This window comes from Nelumbo nucifera, chromosome 2 (assembly GCF_055504915.1).
Source record: "Nelumbo nucifera cultivar China Antique chromosome 2, China Antique-T2T, whole genome shotgun sequence".
Taxonomy (NCBI): Eukaryota; Viridiplantae; Streptophyta; class Magnoliopsida; order Proteales; family Nelumbonaceae; genus Nelumbo; species Nelumbo nucifera.
The window spans coordinates 54,656,689-54,683,401 of record NC_142650.1 but is presented as its reverse complement, the minus strand read 5'-3'; the positions used below and the strand labels follow the sequence as shown (position 1 = coordinate 54,683,401).

The window sequence follows — 26,713 nt, the reverse complement described above, 5'->3', positions numbered from 1 at the left end:
CACCACCACCACCACCAATATTGGCACAACACAACCTGTAAATATGAAAATATGATGGTTGAGTCTAACCACAGTGCAGTGCAGTTGAGTGCAACTACAATGCATTTCGAATAATATTCGGTTTTCGGTGATAGCCTCACTTCAGCAGTATGGTAGGTGGTCGGGACAAACAAGTTAATCTATCCAAATCGACGGTCGTCTCTGGTACTTCACGGCGACTCAGCTCGTCAGACACACTGGATTCTTTGACTTCGGTTTCAGAAGGGAACGGGATCTGCTCCTCACACTTGGGCGCCTCACGTGCACATCCACCGTGCATTGGGAATATTTCGTAAGTACCGGAGATGTTCCCAATACATGGTAGGATGTGCTTGTGAGGCGCCCTGTTTGATGATTAAGTACTTGTTAAAAAAGAAGTATTTGTAAAATAATTAATTGTTTTAACAATTACTTAAGAATGTTTGGTAACCTACTTTTTAAATCACTTATTATGTTCTTGAACACTTATTGGGGTGAGAATTTTTGGTAAGCTATTTTCTCTATAAATGCTTATATTGACACAAATGATAATTTTAGCTCTTACTTCACTCATACATATATACAATGCTTTTCACATGTTATACTATACATTTCAACTGAGAGCTCACGTGAAATCCACTTCATGACAACTACGAGCCCACATGGACCCACACATGAATTGCCATGTAAACTTAGTTAATAATAATAATAAATAACCATTAATAAAATAATAATAATAATAATTAATAATTAATAATTATTTGACACTTCACCGAAACCCTAATCCTAACAGATTGATCAATCGATTGAAATCGATTCACTGATTCATCGCCATGGGAAATGCAAAAAAGCTAATGAATCAGACCATGGAGCTTAAATTCATGTCAAACAGCCTCCAATGCCAAGCTCGCAAGTGCAAGAAGGACGATAAATCCGAGATCACAAGCTAATGAACCAGATTCATAAAAAGAACAAACAAAAATTTATTAATTCCGAAAGAATGTTCTGATGCTACAATATGTACGCTTCTAACAAATATATTCTCGAAGAAAATGGAACATAGATTCATAAAAAGGGGTTTTAGGAAGAAGTCCACGTAATAACATAGACTAACCAATGGCACCAATAAAAACTATTCAAGAAATAGTATGGAAGGAGTATTTCTATCCAACTCCATGTTTGATAAGATTAATTAGTAACAAATCTATATAGCCATGCATTAAGTCCAATCTATCAAGACCAACAAGTTTTATCACATTGTCCCTGTAGGTCACAAAAAGAGGGGAAGAAAAATGGACATGGAATTATACTTCATGGTTCAACTGGAAAGCAGAATCGACAGATTAAAAGTGGGGTGGGGATAAATAATCTAAAATTGTATATACAGAACCAAAAGAAAAAGGGGTAGAACGGAATCAATAAACAAGTCAACAATACAGGCTTGGGCAGGAAGAAAGAATCCAAAGACAAATTGGAAAAAAAAAAAACATTAAACTAGAAATAGAGTATTAAACTAAGAAAGAAAATCTCGAAAATAACAGAAAAAATTGCAAAATTCAAACATAAAGAGAACAGAAGGCCTCATAATGGTTAACAATAATTTTGACAAAACCAGCACGTGAAACTAAATCTCAATTACAACAAACAAGGAAAATTGAAACAGGCTTCATATAATCTCAGAACGAAAATTCAAACAGTACTTACAAATATTAACGTATATATCGAAAACAATGAGTCAATGACCACTTGAAAACCCCATACCTTCCTTTAATGACTCCAGTCAGAAACTACGAATAAATAAAAAGGTTAAGAGAAGAACAAATCAAATTTATAGAACACAAACTATGAAAAAAATGCATACCTACAGAGAGCAAATCGTTATCGAAACTATTCATAAATCTTTAAAACAAACCCTAGAAATCGACGGGAGTCTCCAAGGCCAAACTATTCACAGAAAAATGTTCTCACAGAACATTCCTCTTGCCTCGACACACAGGCCAAGATGGCCACCGTCAGCAAATCCATGGCCTCGATTGTTAAATCCTTGGACTCGTCTCACCGGTGGACCTGCAACTGGTGCGTCGTTACTTGGGTTTGAGGTTCGAATGAATGGAGGATGAGGTATAACCCTTGAGGGGGTATTTTAGGTATTATAAAAATTATCAGGGACTGGTTCGTCCCATTTTTTTAGAGAATTACTTAAAAAAAATACTTCTTCCCCACTTTTTTACCAAACACCCGTAAGTACTTAAAAACCACTTAACGTGTGGTCCCATGTTTTAAAAGAAGTACTTCTTTTTAAGTGTTCTCAAACACTACCTACTTTCAAAATAGTTTCTCCTCTGTTTGGACAGGGACAAATCGGACCCTAAAACAAAGGGTGCACGGTGTTTTATTGGGAATGGCTGGTGCTCTATGACCAACTCCATCCCTTCACTTCACTAACCCTCCTGGGTTTCATTTCATGGGTGGGTTTTGATTGGTCAAAACTCTTTCCATATCATATATTTTTTGTATCATAGATTTTCCCATAAAATAAACGGTAAATATCTTAAACTACCCTTATGGTTTAGCTAATTGACTAAGTGTACCCTTACAATTTGAAAATTGGCGGACATTATCCCAACTGTTTCTGACAAGATGTTTGGAATATGATCGGGCCATGTTGGGCGAGATTGGAATCTGATTCCCACTCCTGGTGGAATGGCACCCCCCCAATTGCGGAAATGGCCATCCTCCCTTGGGAATGAAAATATATTCCATCCAATTTTGATTACAATTTCAATTCCAACCTGAACCAAACAAGAGGGGGAATATTGTGTAGATCATTTCGATTATGAATTCAATGGGTTTTGATTCCAATTTTGATTGCAATTCCAACTGCAAAGCAAATTAAAAGACCATAAAACTTGATTTAATCTCTCTAAGTAAATAACAAATCTATCTATCAAAAATATCAAATAAAATAGTAACCTACATTTACAACATAAAAAATGGGTGTTAAACAATATTTTTAAAATACATGAATAAAAAGAATCGTAATATACCAGCCTTGTACTTAATGCAAGGGGTCATTTTCTAGTATATAATAGAAAGAGGAATGTGCGGAGGCCAAGGCTCTTTGACCACAAGCCTCACATGGAGTCTCAAAGTCTCTCCTTTATACACAACAAATATTAAAAACCCTCTTATGTCTTAATTCCGTATTAAAATCTTTTGTTGCTATTTTCTAATAAAATTGTTCTTAATTTTCTCCCTCTCTTCAATAGTCAATGTTTGTAACATCTTCCCCTGCCACACTAAATCCCTTATTTCCTATTAAGGGGGTGTTCTTTTTTTCGGATTTCGAGAGAGGGGAAAGTTGGTCAATGGGATTTTAATTCCCATTGACCGAGAATCTCATGTTGTTTTTTCAAAATTATATGGGGGCCAGGGAAAGTTTATTTTCCTAGGTACCACTTAGTCGAGTAAGTGATACCCATCTCCTAGGTGGGTAAATAACTTCCCACCTGGGGGGAAAGTTACCAACACTTGAATGGAACAAAAATGCCCCTTTTAATAATGGATTTTTATGGCTAAATTGGTCATTGCCTTATTTACATGATAAATAAAAGAACATGGGTAAATGCACTTACCTGGGTAAGTGTTTCCCAGGAAAAACTTACCCAAGTAACTGCATCTACCCGGGTAAGTAACTTACCAAAAAGCGAACAGGGCCTAAATATCTTTGATATTTTTTTGGCATTGTCATAAAGCATGGGTACAAATTAGATGGGTTGGGTGGGGTTAAGTGCCAACCATAGGCCATAGGCCAATCTTGAACAAGGACATTGGCTTAGAATATGATGTCAAAACCAAAATTTGCCAATCCAAACTCATCCTCTTTTTTTTTTTTTTTGTTTAACCCCATTCATTTGCATGGGTTTGCTTGCTAGTACTATGAAAGAGATGGAGTGCAAGTTATTGATGATAAGGTGTTTACAAAAAATAAAAAGCAATAAAGAGAGAGATAATGGATTAGTTGAATTTGATGGCTTTTTTCCCGTATGCAATACATGAAAGTGGTGAAATAGAAATTTATGACAATAACTAATTTATAGTGCACTATGAATGACTCAAATGACCATGCTTAATGAGTCAAGTTTGATAAGTAATAAAATTAGATTATGGAAACTTAAACAGATATCAACTTCCTTTAATAGCTAAACTCAATTAATACTAATATAAAAGGTCATGTTCAATTTTTTTTTTCTAGTTTCTACTTTTTTTCACACATTTATAGTGAGAGAAGCAAAGAGAATGTATTGAACGATATAGTTAGAAACTCTTCACCTCACACTCATTATTGTTTCTCATACTAGTGTAAGAGCATGTGTGCAAATTTAAACGATTGATATGGGCATTACTACCTAAATGCTTAAATGAGACGTTTATATTCTATGTGATACCACCTATGTACTTATTCTCATCCAATGGTCAAGTTTAAAAAGATAATTTTATTTTTTTGCTGCTCATCTTGTTATTACACATAGATTAACATTTATATGTAGATATAATGGCTTTAGATGTATAGAAACAATAAAATAACATTAATTTATTTTTTATTTTTTGAAAAGATACAGAAATGTACTACACACAACAGGGAGTAGTACTTCCCAAAAGTTAGCAGAACAAATAAGAATAAGAGAAAAGGGAAGAGATGAGATGCTAAAATCTAGAGAAGAAGAAGGAGATGATGATGAAGAATAAGAAAGAGCCTCCCGAGCCAACCAGTCAGCCGCCTAGTTTGCTTTTCTAAAAACATGTTGATAATGAAGACCTCCTTCGAACAAATCTCTCCTCCACAAGCAACTTGAATAGTACCTTTCAGCTTCTAAGGAATATCCACCTTTCTTTTGAGGCAGGAGATGACAAGAGACGAATCTCCCTATATGATGATAGGAAACTCCTAGTAGTTTGTAGCTTGGAGGTGGGCTTCCCATGCAGCCCACGCTTCAACTTGGTTGATAGAATAGGTACCAAGTTTATATGCTTTGACCGCTAGTACCTTATCAAGATGGTCTCGAACTATATAGGCCACTGAACATTTTCTATCACTATTGCGAAAAGGCACCAAAATTTATTTTAATACAACCAGATTTTGGAGCATTCCAACTAATTTGTTTCCAAAACTTGTGAGATGTGGTAGAGGTACTAAATTTATTCCCATCAAAAGTTTCCATAAACATATTGAAAGCTCTATCCAACACTATTGGAATGGGAGTAGTACCATCATTAAAGGTTTTGGAGTTCCTATTTTTCCATACCACCCATAGAACAAAAGCTAGTATTTCTTTTTACAAATAGAGTTTTGCTTTCTTTTTTAATGCACATTATTGTCCACCAACCAATTGGATTTCCATTTTCATTTGGGCCCTCTAAGGGTGTGTTTAAAGTAAGCCAAACTTGCTTTGTGTGATCACAAATTTTAAAAATATGTTAAGTATCTTCCTTAAACCCAAAAAAAATGCAAGAGATATCAATATTGAATCCTATTTTCCTCAAATGACTTTTAGTAGGCAATCTATTATTAAAGATAAATAATATAAATAATTTAATCTTTGGAGGGCATTTCAAGTTCTAAATGCTACTCAACCAATTAAAGTTGCTAAGTGGGTTTGAAATAAAAGGACATTTAAGTAAATAAGTTGTTTTTATAGAGAATGTCCCCTTAGAATTACACCCCCCAAACTCTCTTATCCTTCATGTAGCTAGGGGCAATATGAATAGTCTTAATGTCTTGCTAAACATTTTCAAATACCTCATTTTTAATTTTGTCCTCCTTCCAACAATCCCTCTCAAAATCAATTATTTATGCTACTTTAATATTAAAATCTGTGATATTTTCATGGTTTGAAGTTTCAACTAGAGGTTTGTCATATACCCGATTATCGAGCCATAAATTTATAGAACTTTTGTCACCCACTTGCCAACGAGATCCCATATCAATGAGATCTCTTATAAGGAGGATGTCTCTCCAGGCCCAATAGATTCTGATGAATGGTGATTTGGCCCGACCTAGCAATAAGGGGACACGTGGACACGACCTGACTAATAGATGAGAGCTCAGCCCGACATACCAAGACCGCAACAGATCGAACTCGGATAATCAAACCACCTCGGCATGGGTCACCTCGGGACCACCTCGATCCCAAGGCACTTCGGGGTTCACTCTAGTTCGGGACTAAAGAGCATCAGTTTGGGGATACCGACTCAGACCACTACTTGATGACCCCGGAAACCTCACCATCAGATTCCGAACCTTACGGGATGACGCCTCATAATGGTAAAACTTATCTTCCTCCCTGCCTAGTTCGGGTGGAATAGATAAGCCTTATCAGTTGGCAATGTTATCCCCTAATTAACGTGGAAACGAATCTCGTCTTAACGAGGATCCCGGAACTGCTCCGCGAAACCCGTGAGGACTTCACTATTTAAAGGCTCCAACCCCGAGGGCACAAGGTGCACGTGATTTCTCTGCTCTCCAGCTCTCTATATTCTCAAGCTATTTCAGCTTGCAACAAATATACTAACTTAAGCATCGGAGCGACCTCGCCGGGCTAGCCACCCCGGGTTCTCTGGTCGTCTCCTTGTAGATCAACCTTGTCCGTCATCTGACTGGAAGCCAGGTCACCTTCAGCGGGGAGCAGCTAGATCACGCTACATCATTTGGCGCCATCTGTGGGAAATGTTACAGGAAAGCCTTTTCCACCAACAACAATAGCAATGGCATCTTCCAGCAACGCCAGACAAAACAATGAGGCAAACGTCTCCGGGGGGCAGTCTTAGATCCCGTCTGTTTGCATAGGTCAGTTTACCATACCGTTTACTGCGGCTGGGGTCCCAACGTTGGCCATGCCTCAAGCGACTGCACAAGTGAACGCACCACTCCCTCCTGTAGTCGGCGCGACATTCGCTGAACCATCTATGGTTCCCCTGGAGTCGAGCAATCCCAGCTTGACAACCTGGTACACTGCGTTCGGGCCATTCAGGTCCAAATGCAACAGGTCCAGCAGTTCCAACACTATCAACAACAACTCCTCCATCATTTCTACTAGCAATAGTTCCCTCCGCTGTAGTAGAGTCAGCAGCCGGTTCCGCCTCAGCACTCGGTAGTGCAGCAGAATCAACGCCGTTAGCAGAACACTCGCCCTCCCCGCCGAGGCGAGACCTCCCAAGTCCCACTTCCTCTCAGGAGCCAGGTCTCATCCCGCAGTAGGAGGGACGGACATATCACTCTGCCCGCTTCGCGGAACTTGAATAGATCAGGAGATACTCAGCCCGCCAGGGCCATGTTACCTCGGCCTTCTCATCAAGAGGGCTCACTCGCAGGCAACCGGTTTGGGCCCCTGGCTGCGGACTCAAAGCAAGGCCCTTTTATTCATGGTAGCAGCCTTAGCACTCAGAGCCACTCCGTGCCAGAACGATACCCGATCATACAGAAGTCAGCAGCACTAATGCGGAGCTGGTCAAGAAGCAGCAATGAAGGCGTCGCAAGGCACGCCGAAGTACAACTCATAGCCAACTCATCGGGCCCAGCCAGCCAGAGCAAGTAAAAGGTAAAGAAGAGGCGAGCTCGACAGCTACTAAGACTGCTCCTCTCCTGTCCGGGTCATCTCCTCTATCCTCCGAGCTCCTGGCGGCCTCAATGACAAAAGATTTTAAAATGCCTCATCTGGACAAGTACGATGGATCCTTCGATCCAAATGATCATGTAGAATCCTTCCAGTCCTAGATGCACCTAGCTGGGGCTAACGAGTCCTGCATGTGCGTAGCCTTCTCCACAACATTTAAAGGAGTAGCTCGCACGTGGTACAGGAACCTCGCGCCAGGGACGACCAGAAGTTGGGCGTAGTTCGCAGAATTGTTCACCTCGCACTTCATCACCAGCAATAAGTGTCCGAGGTCCCAAGAAAGCCTCCTAAACATAGTTCAGAGAGAAGGTGAGTTAATTAGAATCTATATCAAATGCTTCAACGACACCTGCTTACAGATCCCCGATCTAGATTCAGCAGTGAGGCTCACAAAACGACGCCAATTGATGAATCAATTTTTTGTGCTAAGTATCTCGTCATTTGGTCTGAGCTGGGGGTAGATTAGGTGTCGAGTTATAACTGGGCCGAGCTGGACAGGTTAGGTGTCGAATTGATTGGGCCGAGTTAGGCAGGTTAGGTGACAAGCTAACTGGGCCGAGCTAGGCAGGTTAGGTGACGAGCTGACCAAGTAGCTTGACACTTTGGTCAGCTCGACACCTAATAGGCAGCTCGACCCTCCAGTCAGCTCGTCACCTAACCTGCCTAGCTCGGCCCAGTCAGCTCATCACCTAACCTGCCTAGCTCGGCCCAGTCAGTTCGACATCTAACCTGCACAGCTCGGCCCAGTTAACTCGACACCTAATCTGCCCCCATCTCAAACCAAATGACGAGGTACTTAGCACAAAAAATTGATACATCACGAAAAATTGATTCATCAAATTCCCTTTTTAATTTTAATGTTCAAAAAGTTTTCCCTTCTCAAATATTTGCTCTTAATAATTTTTACCCACAAGTTATTTTTCCCATTCAGTATCCTCCACCCTAACTTAGCCAAGCTGACCTCATTGACCCAATATAGTCTTCTTACTCCCATACCTCCCCACCTTTTGGGAGTGTAGATTTTTTCTAAATTCATCAAGTGGAGGGTTTTCTTACCATTAGTGTTGCCCCAATGAAATTCTATTTGAATTTTATCCAATTCATCTATAGCACTTTTAGGGAGTTTGAATTAACTCATTATGTATCGAGGCATCATGTTTATTGTTGAATTAATGAAGGTTAATCTACCCGCAATTGATAGGGAATGCATTTTTTTTCCAATTTGCCAATTTATTCATCATTTTCTCTTTAATATGAGTAAATATATTATTTGTAACTCTTCCAGTGATAATGGAAGCCCCTAAACAAGAATTAGATTTAGCCTCTAGAGAGATTTTGAGCATTTTAGAGAGCATTTTCTGGAATATACGAGGAGTATTCTTTGAAAAACAAACTGCAAATTTGTTAAAATATGGACATTGGCATGAGGCTTTTGCATAATTTGTAATGATTTCCTTAATTTTCATGCACGTAGGAATGGTAGTATTTGTAAAGATGAAGCAGCCATCTGCAAATTGTAGGTTGGAAATCTTTGGACCCCCTCTTGAGACTCTACAACCATTTTGCTTTTCATTTTCCCTTGCTTCCTTTCCTAGTTTCTTTAAAAGCACTTCGGCACATAGAACAAAAATGTAAGGAGATAGAGAGTCCCCTTGCCTAATGCCTCTACTTGGTTTAAATTCATCTGCCAGACTCCCATTGATTAAGATCTTATAGGAGACCGTTTTTATACACTCCATAACCTATGCAATCCATTTCTCATGAAAGCCAAATTTCTTTAGAACTTTATCAACAAATTCCCATTCCAGTTTATCAAAGACCTCATCCATATCAATTTTATAGGGCATAATCCTTGAGTCTCTTTTATTATTTTTTTCATAGTATGTATCATCTCATGTGCAATTAGGATATTATCATTTATTTATCTATTTGACACAAAGGCACTCTGATAAGGGGATATAATTTTGTCTAGGAGATGTTTAATCCTATTGACAAGGATTTTAGTAATGATTTTATAAATGACATTACAGAGACTGATAGGCCTGTAACCATTCACAATTTTAGGGTTCTTCTTTTTTGGGATGAGAGTGATAAAAGTTTGGTTTAAACCATTGCCTATATTTTTTTGGTGGAGTGAGATGTAATTCTTGGTTGGTCATTAATCCAATCGTCCTCATCATTTTTTATTTTAATAATTCTATTTCGATGTTTTCTAATAGTAGCCATTGTATGAAATAACTTATTATTCCTGTCTCCCAAATTGATTCAGTCAATTCTTGCTGTTTGAGCCCAATAACCCTCATCCTTTTTCTAATAGTTAATCAAGTTGTTTTGAAGAGCATTCTCAAAACCAAGGTTATCGACCTGGACAATGAACCGGTTAGGGGTTTGTTTACTGGGTCAAATAGTCTGACAGTTCGAACCGAACAGACGATTCGTTTTGACAAAAAAATTAAAAAATCGACCAAACCGTTGAACGATTCGACTGCTCAGGTCAACAATTTGTTGACCAAATCAACGGTTTTAGGGGAATAACAATTATAGGGTAAAACGAAACCGATCACCTATTCCCAGATTTTGGTCCAACCATCCGATCTGGTCCAATTTTGAAAACCATGCTCAAAATTGAAGGAAAAAACATTATTTAAATTTTTAGATTTTTTTTTTTAAACTTGATTTAACCTTTGTTTTGGAAGTGCATAGGTAATCCATACACCGGAATATATCTCTACATTGCTACATAATAGAGACAACTAAGAACTAGGTCATTGGACTGTTTCTTTTAATAGGTAATCATCAAAGGAAACTATCAATTGGACGTTTCTCCAACATCTATATTTAGTATAAACATTTTATGACTATTTTAACTCAAAACAATCTCAATAAAAATTGACATCTAAACTCAAAATACCTAAATAATACTGACGTATCAGCATTTCAACTAGAAACATCCATTGCGCCAAACAACCATAGATAACCACACATGTATGTAGTCGGTTCGGGTCATACACAGTCCAACAAACATCCAACCACCAGATATGGTATGCGGCTGGAGGACGGTTCCCTTTTTTGGGTAATAGGTCAACAGTTGGAGGACTTGATAAAATGCAATACGTCCTACATTGATTGATGCCATGTTCCAAACCTATGGCGTATTAAGCATTTGTAAGATATACAAGAAAATAGCTCGTGTGCTTGGCATTTGCTCTTGGAAGCAAGCATAGAACTAACACTTGTCCAAATCCAGTCCTACATCTAGACCAAGTGTTCATCAGTTCGTTCTCGCCTGTAACCTCTACTGCTTTCGTTCACTGGGCAAAACTCTGAAACACGGACGGAGCAGAGTTAGCATAGTTGAATCTGGTCAACGTTACATTGGCTCCGTTGGATCAGAATCCACTCCGTTTAGGCAAATAGCTATTCGGTTCTCACTTGTTCTCACTTCTCACGTTCGCCGTTCGCGCCAATTCCTGAAAGGGTAGTCTGGTCTCTTTCCTCTCTGGAACCCAATAATATCCATTTGTTTAAGGCATTTTGGCGACGTGTTTGGATTCTATTGCTGGGAATATATCCTCCCTATTACCAAAGTAATAGAGAATTCGAGATCCTTTAAACGACGCTTAATCATAATTCTTCTTGTTATTTCTAATTTTTCTCTCCGTCGTTTTTATTTTTGGTTCCGTTTTATTTTCTTTACCTCTGAGGACTTGGGCCTCTTCGCAACTTAGAGCTTCTGTTGTTGGAGACAAAGGTCGATGCTAAAACCACTGTAAGAGCGGGAATTTCGTGCACTTTTTCTTCTGCAGAAACTTGGTTACAATATCGCTTTCATGCAATATTTTTGGTATTTCTTTGGTTTTAAAGGTACTGTTATTTATTAGAAATTTTTATCATTCGATGAAACTAGTCTTTCATTTCGATCGTTTCAGTTTTCTTGTTCCCAACTGGGATTTCTTGTCACGAGTATGTTTTCCTCTATTTCTCTTAGTTTACGACGAATTTCATCTTGAAAATTTACCAACTGTCTATATTTGTTGTTGATATATATATATATATATATATATATATATATATATTTTCTGTTATTACTTTGCGATGAGTTCAAGTCATTATTTCTTCTCTATTGTTCTGTTGTTGATTCAAACCATTTCTGTAGGTGCTAAATATAAAAAGGGGTTTCATGGAGCGATTTGTGAGTGTAATTGTAGTTCAGAGCTGCCGCATTCCTTAGACTGAGATCCCCCGTTGCTAGGGTTATTTTAAAGTCAATGTAGCTCAAATTTAGAAGACAAAAAAGAAGGAATATTCAAAGAATTAAAATCAATTCAAGGAATTAAAATCAAGAGATAGAAGATTTTTGGTTATATAGGATATCATTGCACTTGTAAATAGAAGTAACATCTACTTTAAGTAATGGGCCCTTTTCAGGTATCGTGAAGGGGAAGAAGAAATTCAGAGCAGGCTTTGATTGCTGATGAATGTTCTACCATATAACTTGTATATATGGCAGAGTGAAGAATAACCCACTTCTTGTCTTTTCCTACTAAATGTATATGAGTGTGAAAATAAAATGTCAAATAGAAAGATGTTTGGTTGATTATTTAAGAAGTTAGAAATGGAAAGTTTTTTATTCGTTTTCTCTAGGCAAGCTTTGCATCCTCAATCAGGAGGTTTAGGTGGTCGGAGGGTTGTTTGGTGAAAAACGTAACATGTAAAGTTGTTCTTCTTTCTGCGGATGCTAATACTTGTATCGATTTCTTTTTTTTTGGTTTGTTGGATTGTTATTTTGAGCTTTAAGGACATGGGGAAAGTAACAGGCAATCCAAGTTGTCCTGAAGTATTTGTTGGGATCTGTTAGTGGCTTTCATGTTGTTTTCCATGATATGGTGCTTGAATTTCTATATTTAGAAAACATTCTTTTAGTTCAAATAAGGAAGGAAAGGTTTTGTTTTTCATCAGGACCTGGAGAAGGCTTATGATCATGCTGATTGGGGTTTCTTGCAGTGGGTTTTGAAGAAAATGGGTTTTGGGCAAAGGTGGGTAAATTGGACGATGGGCTGTTTGAAGAATACCCATTTCTCAATCATCATCAATGGTTCTCCTAGAGATTTTTTTTTTTTTTGAGACATCTAGGGGTTTGTGACAGGGGGACCCTTTATCCCCAATGTTGTTTACCTTAGTGGCTGATTTAGCAGATTGCTGAAGAGGGCTGATGAAAGAAACATTTTTTGAGGTTTTAGAGTGAGGGAGGGAAACCAAGTAGTGTCCCATCTACAGTTTTCAGATGACACCTTATTTTTAGGTGAATTTAGGGGAATCCAAGATGTGAGAACTTTAAGGCAGATTTCTGAGATAGCTGAGAGGGTAACTGGGTTGAAAATCAACTTAAGGAAATGTAGGCTGCTGGGTATTGGTTTGGAGAGGGGGGTATTCAAGGAGGCAGCAGTGGTTTTAGGATGTGAAATTAGGGAATGGCCTTCCAAATATTTAGGGTTGCCTCTGGGAGGAAATCCAAGAGAGGGGAGTTTTTGGGAGGGTGTAATAGAAGTGTTTGTTGAGAGGTTGGCATCATGGAAAAAGAATTATATTTCAAGGGGGGGGTGACTTTGATCAAATACACTCTGTCCAAACTTCTGGTGTACTTTTTGTCTGTTTTTAAAGCCCCGGTTGAAAAGGATTAAAAAGTGACTTCTTGTGGGACCCATGGGAGAGTCAATGTAGTCATTTGCTGAACTGGAAGGAGGTGTGTAAACCAAAAGAGTTGGGTGGATTAGAAATAGGTAGGATCTAGGAAAGGAACTGAGCTTTGCTAAGGAAATGGCTTTGGAGGTTCCTGAGGGAAGAAAGCCTTTATGACATTTGGTAATTAATAGTATTTATTGCTTACACCTGAATGACTGGGACTCTGAACCAGCTAGAGGGCAATATTAAGATATGATGCAATTTCTGGACTTGAGGTGAAGTTTTGGGCAGAACGTGGTGGGGGGATTGTCCTTTGCTTCAATCTTTCCCTAGAATCTATAACCTATCCAATTACAAGAGCAAACCAATTGCTGATATGGTAGTTCTAGGTGAGGAGGGACTATTTTGGGATTTGGGTTTGAGAACACCTTTGAGGGACCATGAAACAATTGATCTGATTCTCCTTTTGAATTTACTTCAGGAGGTCAATTTTTCCCATGGGGGGATATGAAAGGGTTTGGGTACCAACCACTTTGGGTAATCTTTTTTTTTTTTTTGATAACAAGAAAATTTCATTAAAATAAAAAATATTGATTACAGAGTCAGGTGTTGAGAGGACAGCAAAGACCAATTACAGAGCATTCTCAAGATTACATTCTTGAATTTCATGAACATCCCAGAAATTAGACACTAGTCTGAAGCATTTACTTGAGCAAAGTCAGGTAAGATGAGCACCCAATTAATGACAGCCCTTCCAAGTTCCAATAGATGCCACAATCTTCTCTGTCTCCCACTGCTTATCCTCAAACACTCACCTGTTTCTTTCTCTCCAAATGGACCAGCAGACAGCTAATGGTATGCAACTCCACACTATTTTAGCTTTCTTACTCCCCCTATATGACGGCTACTTAGAGTAGATTTCAATAGCTGTCTCCTACTGCTTATCTTCAAACCTTCCACCATTGCTCATCTCTTGATGAACTTGACATCTTTGATTTTTCCAAGACTTCCAACAACCTAACACCAAGAAGCAAGTGAGATTTTTTATTTCTTGGTTAAACTTCATGATTCCTTTCCACACACTCACCCCATATGAAGACGAGACTTCTCTTGATTCCCATCCAAATCCAACGACCCTATACATTCCAACCGCCATCCTCCATAAAAATTCCCTCTCATTCTCTAAGCTGACCCTCCACACCCACTTACCCAGCAATGCTTTATTGAAAGTTCTCAATCTTCTAATCCCCAAGCCCCCATTCTTTTATGGGCGTGCTTCTTTTCTTAAAACGTTTTTGCAACCCACTGAAAACCAACTTTACCATATTGGGGAGGTGTGGCATAGCCCTATCCCTCCTAAAATTAAGATGTTTTGCTGGGAGGTTGTTAACCAAATCATAGAAGCATTTACTTTTTAAGAAGAGCACAACATTTAATGTTGCTTTTTATTTTTTTTATTTTTTTGATCAATAACTGTGAAATTTCATTGATGGAAAAAAGGGGCGAGTACAATTAAAGAAAACAAACAAAGAGAGATAAACACTCTTATTATCCCCAAATAACTCTTTTTTCTTTCTACAGTTGTGCCCTAAGTAGTTGAGCCTTTCCCACTTCTTGTTTAGCTAAAGCATCACCTAAGGCATGTAGATCCTTTATCCCCTTTCTTGTTCACCCTTATTGCGGAGGTCTTGAGTAGAATGATCAGTAAGGATGACTTTGAAAACCAATTTAGAGGGTGGAGAATTTGCAGAAATGAGTTTATGGTGACTCACTTGCAATTTGCTAATGACGTAATCATTTTTTGTGAGGACTTTACAAGGCTCAACTTAAGAAACTTGAAAGCCTTAGTTGATTGCTTCCAAAGAATATCAAACTTGAAAGTCAATTGAGGAAAAAGTTGTGTGGCGGGGATAAACTTGGGAGACAATTGCATTTCTTTGTTGGATGAAATCTTAGGTTGTGAGGTGAGAAATTTGCCCCTAGAGTATCTTGGTATGCCATTGGGGGAGGAAACCTTAGAGCAGATAGCTCTGGAAACCAATAGTGGAAAGGTTTGCTTAAAAAGTTAGCCTTTTGGAAGAGAAGCTACATTTTTTTTAGGAGGAAGAATCACTTTGATCAAATCCACTCTAGCAAATTTGCCTACTTTCTACCTATCCACCTTTAGAATCTTGATCAAAATAGCTAAGTAGCTAGAAAAAATGATGAAGGATTTTTTGTGGGAGCTAGGAGATGAAGAGAAAGATCATTTGGTGAAGTGGGAGCATGTGTGTAAATCTAAGGAACAAGGAGGTTTGGGTATTGGGAATCTGATTAAAAGGAATACAACTCTTCTAGGAAAGTTGCTTTAGAGATTTCCCATAGAGGAAGACAGACTATGGAACAAGGTTCATGGAAGCATTCATGTAGTGGAAAATGGCTAGGATGCAAAACTTGTGCCTCACACTGCTTCAAATTCCCCTTGGAAAGCAATCTCAGAGGTACTGCCTACCTTTCTCAACTTTCTCCGTTTTGATGTGGGATGTGGGAAAACAATTGCTTGGGGATTTGCCATTCAAATCACAATTCCTTGTACTTTACTCGTTAACAAACCTTAAGAATGAACATGTTTCTAGATTTGGGTTGCCCCTTAGAAGTTAGAACATGGATTGAACTAGGACTTTGGTTTCAGAAGGGGTTTGAGGGATAATGAGTATGGAGTATGAATCCCTTATCATCCTACTCTCACTTTTGGAAAAAGGTTTTTTGGATCAAAATCTTATGGATGGTAGAGTTTGGTACCCCTCACCTGATGGCCTCTTTTCTTGTGCTTCTTTCTTTAACCTTCTAATCAGCTTAGAACCTTTGGGGTGAATTTCCCGGTGAGAGAAATCTGGTGCAAATCAATCCCTTCTAAAGTATAGGTTCTTTGTTGAGAAGTTTTCCTTGGAAAGATTAACATGTGTGATGTGCTATAGAAAAGAAGGCCAAATAATTGCCTTTCTCCTCATGTGTGTCTCCTTTGTAAGGCTAGTGGTGAGACCCTTCCTCATTTACTAATCTCCTGTTTTTTGGTGACTTGTATTTGGGATTACTTTCGTTCTCTCTTTGGCTGCAGATGGGTTCCCTCACAGGATGTGGTTAGTTTATTCAAATTTAGTTTCTTGAGGCAGCAGAATAAAAGGAAAAGATGTTTGTGGAAAATAACACGAGCAGCCCTGGTATGGACTGTCTTCCATAAGAAGAATAAATCAAAGGAGGAAGTGATTGAAACCATAAAGATCAGATCTGCACATTGGGCAAAAACAGCAGAACTCTTAAACAGCGGAACTCTTTAGAGATGCCTCTACAAATGATTTATTATGGAAATGAGCTGAAGTGGCACAAACAAATACACACAAAGAAGCAGTGAGAGTGGAATGGAAACCTCAGGGGCCAAATAAGCTGAAACCAAAATTTTGATGGCAGCTCTTTTGGCAATCTGGGGAGTCTTTAGAAACTATCAAGGAGTAGTAGTGGCCTTATTCTCGGGGCCAATTGGTTTTGGAGACTCAGTTAACGCTGAAATAATGGCTCTCTTACAGGACTAAAACTAGCAATACAACTTGGTGTCCTTAGTCTCAAGTTGAAGAAGGAACACCTATTGGCCTTTGCAATGATGTCTAGGCCCGAATTTCTCCCCATAGGCATAACAGAGGCCTTTGTCCCATCTTCGGTGGCATCATTGGGCTTGGGTCAGAGCTCCCTACTTTGCCCAAGATTTCTAGCTCTAGCTTACCCAAAACTATAGGTTCTTGATTCGGTCCTATCCTGGTTGTGGGTTCCACCGGTCTATTAATTCTTATTGCTCGAGTTATCTTGTCTTCATATAATCAGGCTAAGGCTGCTGCATCAAGAATGAAGGTCGATTGCATTACCTTGACCTCCAATCTTAGTTCATCCTTTAGGCCGCCAACGAAGCTACCCACCACCAATGGCCTTTCCAACCATCCATGAACGCACACGACCAACTTCTCAAAGGCCATTTGGTAATCGACTGATCCTGTTTGTCATAGTTTGGCTAGGCACTCGTCATAGTCTTCAAAGGCCAATGATCTGAATCTTACGGTTAGGGCATCGGTGAAGTCCGCCCATGTTATCGTGGATGTCCTTGTTGGTACCACAATATTGCTTCACCTTCTGGATTGTAGAGGCGAGGGAAACCCGATCTTGGCCTAAAGTTTTGCGATGATCGAAGTAATGTTCCACGCGGAGAAGCCATGGTGTTGGATCACAGTTGGAGAACATTGGAATCTCTACCCTCGCTGCCCTGGTTGCACCTGGTCCACCTCGATGGCTGAAGTTGTTGCACTCTTCGTGTTCCTCTCTGGCCTGGTTTGACAACCCCTGCTCCAATCTTATCAGTAAGGCCACGGAACCCTCTTTGATTTCCTTAATATCAGCCGGCATTCGGTGGATTTCTCCTTTCACTTGGTCTACTCAAGCATCAAGTGATGACGTTTGTGTGTTTGGCATGGCTTTGATACCAAATTGTTAGGTTCCTAGCTAACTCAAGGCTCTTCGAGGGAGCCAACCTAAAGAAATGAATGAGAGAGAAAAGAGAGAAATTGTAGAGGGAAATGCTTTCCCTTCTTTGCTCTTCTTCTATTATTTATATTCATAATGCAATAAATTGGTAATTGGTTGCTCTGTTTCATCCACTTGCACCCACTTGTACATCTTGTTACAGTTTGTTATTGTTAGTTACAGGTCCTTGGTGATTTGATGTGGCCTTTTCTTACATACTCGACTCCTCTCCCTGGTACCTTCTCAGTCCTAGCCTTATCATCCTTGGTGAAGTGGCTGCTATTTGAAGATTTGAGAATGTGGAGATAGGGTGGAGGCCAGGGATAAGTTTTAAGGAGCTTGGAAGGAAAACTTAATTTCTGTTATAAATTTTGAGTAAATGAATGTGCTTTTAGGTCATGGATTTTGTTAGAAACGATTACTGATTGTTTTTTCTGGGTTGTGATAGATTTTTGGGTTTTGTAATGTTGTTGTGGCTTGTTGACATATCAGGCATTCAAAGGGGGTTAAGTCGAGGAGACCCATTATCTCCCTTGTTATTCATATGTGTGATGGAGGCTTTGTGTAGAATGGTGATGAGAGAAGTTACTGGTGGTTTTTTGAAGGGCTTTGCAGATGGAGAGGAAAGAGTAGTGATTCCTTTGTTACAATTTGCTGATTATTCTTTGTTCTTCTGTAATTCATCCCAGGATCAGTTGGATTACTTGATGGCTACCCTGTAGTGGTTTGAGGTGGTTTCAGGGTTACACGTAAATGTTCATGAAGATGATCAAGACTGCTATCAGTCTTGGACGCTAAGGAATTTCAGGTTCGAACGGAAGAGAAAGTGAAGAAGAAAGAGGAGAAAGATTAGTGAGAGAGCAGTAGAACACAGGTTTGAAAGGAAGGACAGATTCTGAATAATCTGCCGCCATCACTTCAATTTAATATTTATATGTTATGTTAGTTACATGAAAGGACATATTTGCCCTTGGTGTTTACATCATAACACTTAACAATATAAAAAACTAAAAAGTAAATAACAGAACTAGAATAACAGAATAACATAACAGATAGACTAGGTATATTCTACCCTACGGTGCTGTGGGGCCCACATCAGTTTCTCTACACTCCCCCTCAAGTTGGGAGTAAATATTTATCTTTCCCAACTTGGATAGATCCGCTTCTAGCTTCTTTCTTGATACAACTTTAGTGAGGATATCTGCTAGTTGCATACTGGATGTGATGTAAGGGAGGCATATTTCTTGAGATGAGACCCTCTCTCGTACAAAATGTCGGTCAACTTCAATGTGTTTGGTTCTGTCATGCTGCACTGGATTATGTGCTATATTAATGGCTGCTTGAATATCACAATACAGCATCAGAGGCTTCTCATACTCAATACCCAACTCCTCAAGTAGAGATCTTAGCCATAGGATTTCAGCCACTCCGTTGGCCATGGACCTGTATTCTGCTTCAGCACTAGACCGGGAGACAACACTTTGTTTCTTACTTCTCCAGGAGACAATGTTTCCTCCCACAAGGGCACAATATCCTGAGGTAGACCGTCTGTCATCAACACTCCCAGCCCAATCGGCATCTGTATAGACCTCCACCTTCATGTGGTTATTGTTTTTGAACAGTATACCCCTACCCGGGCATCTCTTCAAGTAGGCTAAAATTCTTTCTGCCGCAAGAAGATGTGTGGTTCTAGGAGAATGCATGTACTGGTTGACAACATTAACAGCATAAGTAATATCCGGCCGAGTGAGGCAGAGATATAGGAGCTTTCCTACCAACCGCTGGAACATAACTTTGTCTTCAAGCAGCTCCCCACTCTCTGCACTAATCCCGTGGTTCTGTTCAATGGGTGTATCTGCAGGTTTGACACCCAGCTTTCTAGTTTCAGCCAACAGATCTAAAACATATTTCCTCTGAGAGGCAAAGATCCCCTGTTTAGATCTAGCAACCTCAATGCCCAAAAAATACCGTAGTGTACCCAGATCTTTTACCTCAAACTCTTGATGAAGGAGCTGTTTGAGGGACTCAATCTCATGGCTGTCATTTCCTGTCACCACAATATCATCAACATATACTGCAAGTAGTGTCAGTGAAGACTCCACCCTCTTGATGAACAGTGTATGTTCTGACTGGGCCTGTACATAACCGAACTTTCCAAGAGCTAGTCTGAATCTGTCGAACCAAGCTCTAGGTGACTGCTTTAAACCATACAATGCCTTATTGAGTCGGCAGACCTTCTTACCTGTCTCTGTATCATAGTATCCAGGAGGCAACTGCATGTAAACCTCTTCCTGCAAGTCCCCGTTCAGGAAGGCATTTTTAACATCCATTTGGTACAAAGGCCAAGTGTGGCTTGCTGCAAGAGATAATAGAACCCGAATGGTGGTCATCTTGGCTACCGGGGCAAATGTCTCCAAATAATCTATACCATAAGTCTGAGTGAACCCTTTTGCAACTAGTCGAGCTTTGTACCTCTCAATGGATCCATCCGCATTGTGCTTTACAGTAAATACCCATCTGCATCCAACTGGTTTCTTTCCTTTGGGCAAGTCAACTAGCTCCCAGGTATTATTTTTCAACAGGGCATCCATTTCAACTTGCATTGCACCTCTCCACTCCGGGACTGATAGGGCCTCTTGTACTGTTCTTGGAATAGGGACATTGGAAATGGAACTAAGGTAGGACTTGTAGGTAGGAGATAGGCGATCATAGGATAAAAAATGGGAAATACAGTGGGCTATAGATGTGGTACAATGTCGTTTCCCTTTACGGACTGCAATCGGAAGATCAAGGTCATCTGTAGGAGGTGAAATGGCAACAATAGAAGAAGTCTCTGTGGGTCCTGGGATTGTAATGTCTGGACCTGGAGCCGTAGATGAGATTGGAGCTGGCCTGGACTGCTGATGATCGGGATCAACCTGCCTGCACCGCCTGTGATAGACCCTCAACTCCTGATCCCTCTGACCACCCTCACCATTGCAGCTCCTTCTCAACTCCTGATCCCTCTGGCCACCCTCACCATTGTAGCTCCCATCACCCAATGGCATAGGTAAAGGAACTTCCCCACTCTCACTGCTCTCCCCCTGAAGACAAGGACTTAAACCCCTACTCTCACTGCTCTCCCCCTGAGGAGAAACCCGAGGATAATAGGGTGTCTCCTCAAAGAAAGTGACATCCATGGAGACGAACTTCCTCCCTGTGACAGGATCATAGCAGTAATACCCCTTTTGAGTTTGTGCATAACCAAGGAAAATGCATTTGGAGGCCTTGGGTTCAAACTTGGAGTGATGGGGTCCGAGAAGCTGAACAAAGCAGGTACAACCGAATGTTTTAAGGGGAATAGAAAACAACTCCTCATGTGGATATAGAAGGGAAAAAGGAGATCGCAAATCAAGAACCCGGGAAGGAATCCGATTAATAAGATATACTGCCGTGAGGATAGCATCACCCCAGAAGCGAATAGGGACATTGGAGGTAAACATAAGACTTCTAGCCACCTCCAAGATGTGTCTATTCTTCCTTTCTGCAACCCCATTCTGTTGAGGTGTATGAGGGCAAGAGCTCTGATGGATAACCCCATGAGTAAGAAGGTAAGATGCCAATGACTTAGCAAAGTATTCCTTTGCATTATTAGATCTAAGAACTTTAATGTTGACATCAAACTGGGTTAGGATCATTTGGTGAAAGTTTTGGGTCAGGGCGGGAACCTCATCTCATGAATGCATAAGATAAACCCAAGAAAACCGGGTATGGTCATCGACAAATAACAAAAAATATCTGTACCCACCCATAGAAGGAATGTGATATGGCCCCCAAACATCCGTATGCACAAGATCAAAAGGACGATTACTCCTTTTATTACTCAATGAATAAGAGTTTCTACAATGTTTAGCAAACTCACAGCTTTCACATTGCAACTGGGACAACTCAACAGACTCAAACAAAGTAGGAAACAAACTCTTTAAGGACCGAAAAGATAGATGACCCAATCGGTTATGCCAAAGCATAACCGAACTCACACTCTAGGAAACAAGTGACCTCTTACCCACTGACTCTTCCCGACGAGAACTCTCCCCGAGCAGATAGATCCCATTCGTCTCACGGCCAGTCCCAATCACCTTCTTCGTCTCCAGGTCCTGAAAAACACACCGGTCAGGGAAGAAAGTTACTGAGCAGTTCATGTGTTTGGTAATACTACTGATTGAAAGGAGGTTAGTATCAAGCTTAGGAACATGTAAGACAGAAGACAAGGAGATCGTATCTGATAATTTAATGTCCCCCTTCCCAGAAATAGGAACCAGGGAGCCATCAGCAATAGATACTTTATCCCTACCAGATGACAAATGGTAAGAGGTAAACAGTGAAGGCAAGCTAGTCATGTGGTCGGATGCACCTGAATCTATTACCCAACAAGGTTCAGTAGTACCTGGAGCTGAGGCATGGTAGGCTGAAGCTAGAGTACCTGAATTTACGGTTGTAATCTGACCACCCATCTCAGAAACACTGCCATAACTGATGCCTCCAAAGCTGCATTCTGCCTGATTTTTAAACTCCATCTCGGTCAAGTCTTAAAACAGCACTTGGACTACCAATCACAATAAAAAACAGTATAGGCCTGATCTGTATTCACAGTGTATGTGCACAAAACTGGGATAACTCTGATCTGAAATCAACTAACAAACACAACAGTGGCTGTCCATAGAGCTCTAACCCCTTTAAGAGAGTTCGAAAACCCCAAAAAACTCTGAAAAACAGCTTAGAAGGAGGTCTGATTTGCCTTTGCAGAATTAGGGTTTTAATCAGTCCTTAAAATGATCAATTCAGTTGCACAATCTAATCAGTACTGTATAGATAGACTTGCAGTAGGGTTAATATGAAACCCTAGAATCTGATCAATGCTAACAATAAGCTTGAGGACAGCTCTAGATAGATCACAAGATTCAGTCCAGCACTAGGGCTTGCCACAAGATCACTTTCAAACTCTAGTGCAGAAAGAAACAAGGCTGAGACAGTTCGGTGTAAAACAGTAGGGTTTTAATCACAGCAGAACAGTAGGGTTTGCTGTAAAACCCTAGTGAATCGAAGAGATGAAAACCTAGAACGGCCTCTCCAGATAGGTCCAACCTATCTTTTCTTAGAAAAGTAGATGACTTACAAGAAAAGAATTGTTCGCTGCCTTCTAGGGTTACCCGAACCCTAGTCTTCTCTGATCTTTCCTGACCACCAATACTCTGCAACCATAACAAAACTTCCAACAGCTGCTAGCACTTCTGGCGATCTCCAAGAATCAATCTGCGAACTCCACCTTTTCAGCTTCTAGTCCTAGGAGATTCTCATGTGGTCGGCTGGTATTAGACTCACATAAGAAACCCTAACTTGGCTCTGATACCATGAAGATGATCAAGACTGCTTTCAGTCTTGGACACTAAGGAATTTCAGGTTCGAACAGAAGAGAAAGTGAAGAAGAAAGAGGAGAAAGATTAGTGAGAGAGCAGTAGAACACAGGTTTGAAAGGAAGGACAGATTCTGAATAATCTGCCGCCGCCACTTCAATTTAATATTTATATGTTATGCTAGTTACATGAAAGGACATATTTGCCCTTGGTGTTTACATCATAACACTTAACAATATAAAAAACTAAAAAGTAAATAACAGAACTAGAATAACAGAATAACATAACAGATAGACTAGGTATATTCTACCCTACGGACAGAGTGGCCCCACAGCTGTGGGGCCCACATCAGTTTCTCTACAGTTCATAAGAATGAATTGGTGGCAGTAGGACTGTGGGAGAGATACGAGAATTACAACAATGAGTAGACTGGTGGGGTTTCAAGGTAGGAAAGCTACCAATCAAATATTTGGGGATGCCTTTGGGGGCTAAATGCAAATTAAAATCCATTTGGGAACCTGATAGGCCCTCAACTACCCATTTGGGCCCACAACAGGAGACCCAGGCCCAAGACACGCAGCAACCAGGCCCAATTTTCAGACCCTATTTGCGGCGTTATATATTGTTTTTTTTGATGTTATACTTATTTACAGTCCTTCCTGGGCCTCACACATGACACATTTGCGTCGCACTCTAGACCTACTTAGGCAACACTCCTTGTTTGCCAAGCCCACTAAATGTTCATTTGGACCCATGTTAATTATCTTGGGCACATAATAGCTGGTGGTAAAGTTTGTACGGACCCGGACATGGTTTCAAGCATGGCGAACTAGCCTAGATCCCGGAATCAAGTCTCTCAGAGGATTCCTTGGGCTGACCGGGTATTACTGACGTTTCATAGAAGGTTATGGCATGTTGGCCGCACCTCTCACTAAGTTGTTGAAGAAACAAGCTTTTGAGTGGGACGAGTCCGCTGAACAGGCCTTCCAATCTCTTAAGAGGGCAGTCACAACACCCCCCACCTTGGCTCTCCCAGATTTCAATAAGGAATTTGTAGTTGAAACTGATGCTTCCGGGAAGGGAATTGGGGCAGTTCTAGTGCAGAATGGACAACCCCCAGCTTTCTTCATCTGAGCTCTATCAGCCCAGGCCTAAGCAAAGTCCACATATGAGAAAGAATTAATGGCGATTACACTGGCAGTACACAAGTGGAGAGCGTACCTTCTGGGCCGGAGATTCACGGTGCGAACTGATCACCGAAGTATTAAACACTTATTGGAGCAAAGGATTCTCAGTCCTGAACAACAGAAATGGGCTTACAAACTTTTGGGCTATGATTTCCATATTGAATACAAACCTGGGCCTTGAAACGCTGTTGCAGATGCACTATCCAGGATAGAAGAATTTCAGCTGATGGGCTGTCCAAGCCTAGTTATCCCTTGTATGAGCTCATCTAGCAAGAGGCGCAATCTGATCCAGAACTCAGTTGGATCCGAGCCCAATGGAACAAGGATCCAGCTTTAGTTCCCGGTTATTCTGTAACAGGTACTACACTCTTTTATAAGGGTCGTGTGGTGGTGGCCAGTAAATCAGATTATCATCAGGAGTTGCTCCAACTCTTTCACGACTCAGCTGTTGGGGGGCATTCTGGATTTCTCAGAACGTACAAGAGGATAGCGAGCCATTATTACTAGGGGGGGGGTGAAACGTATGATTCAGAGTTATGTGGCCCGTTGTGATGTATGCCAGCAACATAAGTATAACACCCAATCTCCTGCAGGTCTACTTCAGCCCTTACCAATTCCAGAATGAGTGTGGTAAGACATAACAATGGATTTTATTACTGGATTACCTAAATCAGCAGGGAAGTCTGTGATTCTGGTGATTGTGGACCGCTTGAACAAATATGCTCATTTTTTAGCATTACCACAACCATATACAGCTTCCACAGTGGCTCAGGCCTATGTACAGGAGGTAGCCAAATTACACGGCACTCCGAATTCCATCTTGACAGACAGGGACCCCCTCTTCATGAGCAAATTCAGGGACTCTTACTTTTCCACTCAAGGGGTACACATGCTTCACACAACCAGCTACCACCCCCAGACTGATGGGCAGTCCGAGGTGGTCAACCGGTGCCTCGAAACGTATTTGCGTTGCTTCATTGGGGAGAAGCCCAAACAGTGGGCCTTTTGGCTGCCATGGGCAGAATATTGGTACAACACCACATATCAGGCTTCAGCAGGAACCACTCCATTTAAGATAGTATATGGGAGAGAACCTCCAGCAGTGCTGCCATATGAAAAGGGGACTTCTACAGTGGCTGAGGTAGAAAATCAGTTGTTGAACAGGGATGAGATATTGAGATCCCTTAAACTGCATTTGCAGAGAGCACAACAGCGCATGAAGTTGGCCTACGACCACAATCACTGGAAACTTGAATTTGCAGTTGGCGATTGGGTCTATTTGAAGCTCCAGCCCTACCAACAAACTTCAGTAGCTCGACGAGTTTGGCAGAAGCTAGCCCCTAAGTATTTTGGCCCATTCATGGTGATTGAAATAGTGGGACAGGTAGCTTACAAATTGGAGCTTCCTGCTTCCTCAAAATTACACCCGGTTTTCCATGTCAGTATGCTGAAGCCTTGCCTAAGTCCTACAACTAAGGTCAGCCCGACCCTTCCACAGTTCACAGAAGACGGGGACATATTGATTGAACCACAACAAATCAGAAATGTGAGATGGGTCAAGATAGGCAAGAAGTTACACAATCAGGCCTTAGTCATATGGAAAAATTTGCCACCAGAAGATGCCACTTGGGAGGACTATGACAAACTACAAGATCAGTATCCCCACATGAACCTTGAGGACAAGGTGTTTCTTGAAGAGGGTGGGACTGATAGGCCCTCAACTACCCATTCGGGCCCACAACAGGAGACCCAGGCCTAAGACACGCAGCAACCAGGCCCGACACGAGAGAAACACCCGATCACCCATGTGCAACCTCCACTGAGGTTCGTTTATGTGAGGAGGCCACGTCCCTCCAGTTAGTTAGCAGTCACAGTCGATGCCATGTGCAGGAGAGACTGAAGGGAGAGTATAAATAATTGTAACCCCCCAGCTATGGGGCATGAAAAGAAAACCCTACCATTCTCCTCCTTCCTTCCTCTTCTACTCCTTCCTTTCTCTTCTTCCTCTCTTCTACTCTGTTTCAGGAGGGTGAGCTCCCTCAAACAAGCTCAGATTCTCCGAATTCAAAGTAGTCTTATCAGAAACAATAGTGGAAAGGATGGAGAAGAGATTGGCTGGTTGGAAAGCAATTTTTTGTGGTAATAAATAAAAAAAGAAAATTTATTTACAGAGAATAAAAGGAATCTATATTACCTATAAAAGAGCGAATGCCCC

At 40.7% G+C, this 26,713-nt stretch overlaps 1 protein-coding gene across 4 annotated transcripts in view; it reads left to right on the top strand.

Moving 5' to 3' along the window:
* The first annotated feature begins 11,319 nt into the window (after positions 1–11,319).
* The window catches only part of LOC104601279 (uncharacterized), a 101,745-nt gene continuing 86,351 nt past the window's right edge, over positions 11,320–26,713 (top strand). For 3 of the 4 annotated variants that reach the window (XM_010264570.3, XM_010264571.3, XM_010264568.3), the window contains exon 1: positions 11,330–11,555. The gene's annotated coding sequence lies outside the window, so the exon portion shown is untranslated. Of the gene's footprint in view, positions 11,556–26,713 lie in introns of all 4 variants that reach the window. The other variant, XM_010264569.3, reaches the window with a different exon arrangement.